The 8,332-nt window shown below is 39.1% G+C and overlaps 1 non-coding gene across 1 annotated transcript; it reads left to right on the plus strand.

Moving 5' to 3' along the window:
* Positions 1 to 7,902: 7,902 nt before the first annotated feature.
* On the plus strand, positions 7,903 to 8,009 carry LOC121225687 (small nucleolar RNA R71). Its single transcript, XR_005923542.1, has one exon. It is a non-coding gene; the product is annotated as a small nucleolar RNA R71 (small nucleolar RNA).
* The last annotated feature ends 323 nt before the right edge of the window (positions 8,010 to 8,332 follow it).

An 8,332-nucleotide genomic window follows, 5' to 3' on the forward strand; every position in this document is an offset into this window, starting at 1 on the left:
TCAAACATGGACTAATACTCTAGAAATATTAAACCACGAATTAACTGCACATAATTGAGAATAACATCCAAGTATTTATTGTGTAAAAATAGAAATCAAATAACAGAATCCATCCTAGGGTTTATCTCTCTAGGTATTTAGAAAATTAGTTCATAATCGCAAATAAAAAATCTCAAAGACAGTACAACCATAAGAAATAATGAAAGTCATAATAAACTTCAAAAAATCAAAAGGAGATCTTCAATCTTGATGGAAATCTGCTTCAAAGTCAGCTTCAATTTTGTTTTTTGAGTTGTTTTCTTCAATATTCTCTAACGACTTCCTCCCCTTTTCTTATATTTGGTATATATAGGTCTTAGAATGCCCGACAAACCTAAAAATTACATTTTTCAGTGTATTTAGAGCACGATTCATGATTTTCACACAGTCTATCACACGAGCGTACACGATTGTGTGCCCAACTTATGTGGGAGGGTCCAACCCATGTGGCTCTTGTACCATGCTCCTATTTTTTGATTTTCACTTATTTTTTGCTTCTTTTGCTCTTAAATGCTCTCAAGTATAGAAACATGAATTTAAAGGATTAGGAGCATAAAATTCACCATTTTACATCAAATAATAATCCAAAAATGCATTAAGAGCGGGATTAAAACATGTTACTTTTAGCACTTATCACAATCATTGCCTCTAGTGCCATTTTTTTCCCTTAACGATAGTGATATCTTGATACCAAGGACTCGAAACCATGGTATCATCGTCAGTCTTGAAATGGAGGGTCTTCTTGTCACCTAAGTATCGCGATACCCTAGGGGATTGTAACAACCTATTTTCAGTAGTGTCAGAAACAGTGGTTTCAGGACCACAATTTTATCAACTGAGTTATTATTTTGTTATTATTTTAATGTCTTCGAGATTATATTAAGGTCGTATAAAAATTTTGTTAAGAAAATTTTGATGTTTAAATGGTTAATTAGGTGAAAAGGACTAAATCATGAAAGGTGAAAAAGTTTATTTCTAATTGTTTAAAAGGCTAAATGGCTAAGGAAAGGGATATTAATGGACTTATATGATAATTATACCATGTATATATGTTAGTGGATTGTGATGGATAGGTTTTATGGTAGGTTAAATTAGTAATTTAATAAACAAATGAAAAGATAAACTAAAACTATGTATCATCCTCCTTATTATTTCATTAGAAAACCTAAAATAACCATTAGAGAAAAAGAAGCACTCATTCAAGCTTGTGTTGATGCATGATCGAGAGGTTTTGTGATAGATTTTAAATATTTATAATTACTCGTTCTTGAACTAACTATTATCGCGATGTAGGCAAGTGTACCTATCGAACAATAGTATAGTTTTAGAAGACCGAATTTTCGAACCCAAAGGAACTAAAAGTACTAGTAATGACTGTCATTTTATTATCTAGCCTAAGAATAAAGAGGTTTTTTTAATTAACTAATTATCTAAACTAAGAACTCACAGAGAAAAGAATTGGGGAATTGCTTTTGGGAAAATCGACTGAATGAAGACAATACCTAAGGAAAAATCCACCTACACTTTACTTGTTATTCTGGCTTCGAATCGGACGATTTATTCATTCAACTTGTTCCGTAGAGATCCCTAAGTTGTGTTATTATCCCTATTCAAGACTAATAACGTCTAATCCTTAGATTGAATAACGGAGACTTTTCTCTCATTAACACTCTAGGGTTACGTTAACTCAATCTATGGATCCCCTTATTAGGTTTCACCCTAATCCGAAAAAATCTTGTCACCCTATTTCTAGGCGTGCAATCAACTCCGCTTAATTATGACAAAAGTACTCTTAGACAGGGTCTATTCCTCCTCTGAATAAGAGCATGTCTTGAATCAGTATCCTGGGATATCAAAACAAGAATTAAGAACACATAATTAAGAACAAGTTAAATATTTATCATACGATTTAGAAAATAATAACAAGATTCATCTTAAGTTTCATTCCCCTTAGGTATTTAGGGTTTTAGTTCATAACTAAATAAAAAAACATCTCAGAAGAATAAAGAATACAAAACATAAAGAAAACCCAAAACTCCTAAAGGGGAATTGAGGAGAGATCTTCAGTCTTGATGATGAATCCGGTCTCTGAGATGGATCAATCGACTTCCTTGGAGTAATTCCTTGCCCCCTCTTCTCCATCTCCCTTTTTCTCCTCTTCTAGGGTGTATTTATAGGCTTTGGAATGCCTAGAAGCCCTCAAAAGTGACCTTTTCTGAATTGAACTTAACTTGGGCTCGGCAGGGACACGCCCGTGTGACACACCTGTGTGTGATTACTTCAGACCGTGTTCTAGCCTGTTAGAATGGCATGGGCGTGTGCTATACCCGTGTGATTCGTGCTCCAATTTTGCCAAATTGACACGGCCGTGTGGTCTGCCCGTGTAAGGAGGTCCAGGCCATGTTGATTTCGTACTTTGGTCCATTTTCTCCATTTTTGGCCTGTTTCTCGTTCCTTTCGCTCTCCTATGCTCTCCTAAGTATAAAACATGAAATTAAAGCATTAGGAGAATTAAATTCACCAACTCTAATGATAAATCATCCATAAAATGCATTAAACATGGGGTAAAAATATGTATAATTTACGGTTTATGAAATATCCCCACACTTAAACATTTGCTTGTCCTTAAGCAAAATTCTCAACTCATAATCAAAATAAATTCTTCTCAACTTATATTTTCTATTGATAATATCTCACATTAATCCATAAGTAATCATACATTGAGAATTCAACTAAAAGAACATAAAAGTTTCAAACATTCCAAGTTGAGAATTTAGTCATGCAAACTTAGGTGCTTCCCTTCGTCTAAGTAATTACCTTTGATTCAGAATATCACAGAGTTTCACATCCTCACTATAGATTCACTCAAATCACTCGAGGTGTTTAAGGACAATAAATGAAGCACTCAATAGTTAATAATGAAAAGTCATCACCATAGCTTGCATAAAAATCAAATCTCTACCACTATAATTTAAGATGATACATCAATCAAAAGGTCTTTAGAGGGTTGTAACGAGGCCTGTGATCGCGTGATTCGTAACAAGTAATAAATATTTATAATGAAGATCAAACCTAGACTAACTATTATTACAACGAAAAGGCAAGCGCACCTATCGAACAATAGTATAGTAATGGCAAGACCAGGATATCGTACCTAAGGGAACCAAAAGTACTAGTAATAACTATATTTTTATTATCTAGCCTAAGAATAAAAGGGTTTGTTTATTAAACTAATTAACTAAACTAGGAACACAGAGAGAAAAGAATTGGGGAATTGCTTTTGGGAAAATTGATTGACTTGAGACAATACCTAAGGAAAAATCCACCTAGACTTTACTTGTCATTCTGGCTTCGAACCGGACGATGTATTCATTCAACTTGTTCCGTAGAGATCCCTAAGTTATGTTATTATCCCTATTCAAGACTAATAACATCTAATCTATAAATTGAATAACCGAGACTTTTCTCTAATTAACATTCTAGGGTTGCATTAACTCGATCTATGGATCCCCTTATTAGGTTTCACCCTAATCCGGCAAAATATTGTCACCCTATTTCTAGGCGCGCAAGCAACTGCCACAGCTGCTGCATCATGGCCTGCATATCGTCCATCTGTCGGTCCCGTCGCCAATCTCGCTCGTGAATTATCTCAAACTGTGTAGTGCAATACTGCTCGAAGTGGGCGAGTCGGTCAGAAAGTTGTGCCAATGAAGCAGCCACATGAACTGGTCGTTCCCTAGGTGGCACAGTGGAAGGCTCCTCATGTTGTGGGGGAACATCATCAGGAATGTCCTCAAGATCCTCCTCGTCAATGGTATGAGAGAGACGGTACTGAGGTGGACCGGTGCCACGCCGGCGCTCGATCATCCTCATGTGTAACATAGTCGTGATGCCTTGTGGGGACATCTGACCTATCAGTGTAAGCGCTGATGACTGGGCCACGATGTTGAGGAGGCCAAAGTGTCTGGCAAGGTGCATCACGTAAGGGCCGATGGAGCTCACTCCCTTCCTATGCCGCTCGGTCTGATGGCGAATGGCGAAAGTAATGAAGTATGCCAAGTCAGTCACATGTGCATTCGCCATGCACCGTAAATAGTAGGCGTCGTGGGTGTTGATGACACCGGTGCTCTCTCTCCTTCCGGTCAATGTGTGTGCTAATATGGCATGGAGATAGCGTAGGGAAGGAGCGAGAGCTGAGGCTTTCGAGCGGTTGGGGTCATATGTAGAAGAGAGTGGTGCCAAAGCTTCCAGCATAAGGAGGGAGAAATGTGGATATTTCGTGGTAGTGCATTCATATCTTCCTCCTCCATAAACTCATCGGTGTAGAGTCCCAGAGCGACTCCAAACTCTGGCACACTGATTGCACGAACTAGACTGCCTAATCGGAAGTGAATGGTGTCTGGGTCTTCATTGTTTGTCATCACCACCTGTAAATGAAAATTATAGCATAATTCTAAAGTTAGCTCTAAATAAGTGGGCTCGGTAATAGCGAAGAACCATTCCCATGGGTCTGTGGACAAGAGGACGCATATGGCATCAGCTAGCTGAACTTGTTCGACTGCAGCCCAGTCAATGTAGCGACCTATAGTGAGGGGTCATGCGCGTAGTATCTGAAATAGCTCCTCCTATAAAGCTTGCGAAAATTCAAGGAACGAGTGCCGAACTTTGGCTGTAGCACGTACCGAGGAAGAACCCGATCTCCTACGTCTCTTTGAGGATGGGACCGCGGCTTTCTTGCCTCTCGATGACAACATAATGTTCTTGAAAATACATGAGCATTGATAGAATCCAAGATATATCAGTAGTTAAGCAAGAGGCCTAAAACTACTATATGCTATTCAGTAGCTTAAACAATTCAAATATAGAAATTCTAAAGCAAATTCCTAACTTGTCTAAAACATATTTGTAATAGTAACAATATCTATGTAAAGCATGTAGAACACTAATGTAGCAACAAAAATTAGAAAAATAAGGTTGAGAAAGTGAACCAATGGCTACTGTAGGGCGGTGCACGAGAGTGTTGGTGGTGAGCACGGGCGTGTGACACGGGGATATAGCCGTGTGGAGGAAAAATGGAGGGTATAGAGAGGGGAAAGTGGGGATTAATGCAAGGGGAGTGGTTTTGAGGGTGGTTTGAGGGTTGGGGAAGTGAGAATCTGAGGAATGGTGGCCGGATTAGGGATTAGGGAATGGGGAAGGGTAGATTTCGGCTAGGGTTTTGAAAAAGGGAAGAAGATGAACAATGGCTTGCTTATATAGGGGAGGTTCACACGGCCTAGGGCCATGCCCGTGTACTTTGAGGGTGAGCCCATGTTTTTCGAATTTCGCGATTTAGGTCTTGCCCAGCTGCTATCCTAAGCCCGTGTGTCTTGGGCGTGTGTCGAACACGGCCATGTCGCATGGCCATGTCTAGCTTTGTTCGCTTCTTCCACACCTGTGTGTTATGGTAGCACGCCCGTGTATTGTTGTACACGGCTGAACGGCACGGGCGTGTCTCACGCCCGTGTCGAAGAAACAAAATCGAGCCTTGTCCCTGGCACGCCTGTAGTTTTCCATTCCCATCGTGGTCTCCTATCAAGTTCACCCACGGCTATGTCGCACGGTCGAAAGGATTTATCGCACCCTGTGTTTTGGGGAAATCATGTCCCACTTCAAAATGGTCGTCTCACACGACCGTGTCTCTTCCCCTGTTTGGCCACGGCTTTAGGTACGCCCGTGTGCCTGGTCGTGTGTGTTGAAAAACTTTTGCAATTCAAAGATTAAGTTAATGATTCAAAGTGTTAGAAATTAAAAATAAAAAAATCAAAATATGTTAGTGCTCGGGTTGCCTCCCGAGAAGCGCTTATTTATAGTCTAAGCTTGACTTACCTCTCTGTTGAATGATCATGGTGGTTTGAGGAGTTCATACTCCTCATTCCTACTATTAGCCTTGACAAAATAAGGTTTGAGATGAGTATTGTTTACCTTAAAAGTGCCGAACTTGGAATGACTTACCTCAACCGTACCGAAGGGGAAAATACTAAGTATCGAAAGATGGATTTCCTCATTTGGTGTGGTAGTGACAATGTGGGGATCTGCGGCAACTAGTAAGACTTTATCGCCAACCTTAAGTTGATTAGGAGAGGTATCGGGCTTGTTTTGGGGTAGTTTCAGTTTATCATGTGTTCCCGGTTTGTGTGCTCGCCATTCATCTAGCTCCTCTATTTGAAGCCTTCGTTCCTCATGGGTGTCTTTGTTCGCTACTCGATAATAGTGCACTGTCTCCGTTGTCTTGTTTCGAAGAGGTTCCTGCAAGGACGATTGAATATTAGTTTTATCATCAACAAGTTTCATAATGTTATCTTGAGTCTTAGAATTTTTGACTGAATCGCGTGCTTGGAGTGTTACTGCATCGTCTCCTGCACGAAGTGTTAGCTCTCCTATGCCTACATTAATAATGGTTCTGGCAGTTGCTAAAAAGGGTCGTCCTAAAATTAAAGGTACCTCGTTATCCTCATCCATATCTTAGATGAAAAAGTCTACTGGGTAAATAAATTTATCAATTTTAACGAGAACATCTTCAATAATACCTTTAGGAAATCTAATTGTTTTGTTAGCCAATTGTATGCTCATCCTAGTCTGTTTGGGTTTACCGAGACCTAGTCATTTAAACATTTTATACAGCATAACATTTATACTTGCCCCTAGATTAGCTAAAGCATTATTCACAGATAAACTACCAATTAAGCAAGGAATTGTAAAACTCACTGGATCTTTCAATTTGTTAGGTAGCTTATTCTTTAGAATAGCTGAGCAGACTACATTGAGTTCCACATGCGATGTAGCGTCTAATTTTCTTTTATTGCTCAGAAGTTCCTTTAAGAATTTTGCTGAGTTGGGCATCTGCGAGAGAACTTCAATAAAGGGTAAGTTAATATGTAATTTCTTTAAGAGTTTGACAAACTTACTGAATTGTTCTTCTGTTCTGTCTTTCGTCATCGCTTTAGGATATGGCACACGAGGTTCATGATTCGTACTTACCTGTTTAGGATCATTATCGTTTACCTCTTCTCAAACTTTGTTCATTGCATTGTCTTGCTGTAATTCTAGCTCTGGTTCAATGAATCCTTCCTTATTTTGAGTACTAATTGCATTGAGGTGTTCCCTCGGATTAGGTTCAGTATTACTTGGTAAGCTACCTTGTGGTTGTTCAGAGATTAGTTTGGATAGCTGGCCTGTCTGAGTTTCGAGTCCTTGGATCAATGCTTGTTGATTCTTAAGTGCTGTCTTGGTATTTTGGAAATGGGTTTCTGACACCGAGATGAATTTAGAAAGCATCTCTTTAAGGTTTGGTTTCTTCTCTTGTTGATAAGGTGGTTGTTGAAAACCTTGAGATTTTTGTGGCTTTTGATTCCCTTGACCACCCCAGGTGAAATTTGGGTGGTTCCTCCAACCTGCATTATAAGTATTACTGTATGGGTTATTTTGAGATCGGAAGTTATTGTTACCATATAGTTGACTTGTTCTTCTTCAGTTGTAGGATTGAAGGATTGGTATTCTGTATGCACACCTACACCACTTGAGTCACACCTCATTACTGGATGTACCTGTGTAGAACCAAGTAAACCGTCAATCTTTTTATTGAGAAGTTCTACCTGATTAGAGAGCATGGTGACTGAATCGATGTTATAAACGCCGACTGTTTTTATTGGCTTTGTCCTCATAACTTGTCACTGATAGTTATTCAGAGACATCTCCTCTATAAATTCATAGGCATCTTCCGATGTTTTATTGTTGATGGTTCCGCCAGCAGCTACGTCAACCATTTGTCGAGTCGAGGGATTCAGACCATTGTGGAATGTTTGTACTTGAAGCCAAAGTGGTAACCCATGGTGAGGGCACCTTTTTAGTAAGTCCTTTTATCTCTCCCATGCATCGTAAAGTGTTTCTAAATCCATCTGTACAAAAAAAGAGATATCATTACGTAATTTAGCTGTTTTAACCGGCAGAAAATATTTTAGTAAAAATTTCTCGGTCATTTGTTCCCAAGTAGTGATAGACCCTCATGGTAACGAGCTCAACCACTGTTTAGCTTTGTTTCTCAGTGAAAAGGGAAACAACCGAAGATGTATGGCATCATCAGAAACGCCATTGATTTTAAATGTATTGAAAAATTCCAGAAAGTTCCCTAAGTGAGCATTGGGATCTTCATCCTACAAACCATCAAACTGAACAAACTGCTGTATCATCTGAATAGCGTTAGGTTTTAATTCAAAAGTATTTACAGCTACAGCAGGTCTAACTATGCTAGATT

Source organism: Gossypium hirsutum, chromosome A03 (genome assembly GCF_007990345.1).
Source record: "Gossypium hirsutum isolate 1008001.06 chromosome A03, Gossypium_hirsutum_v2.1, whole genome shotgun sequence".
Taxonomy (NCBI): domain Eukaryota; kingdom Viridiplantae; phylum Streptophyta; class Magnoliopsida; order Malvales; family Malvaceae; genus Gossypium; species Gossypium hirsutum.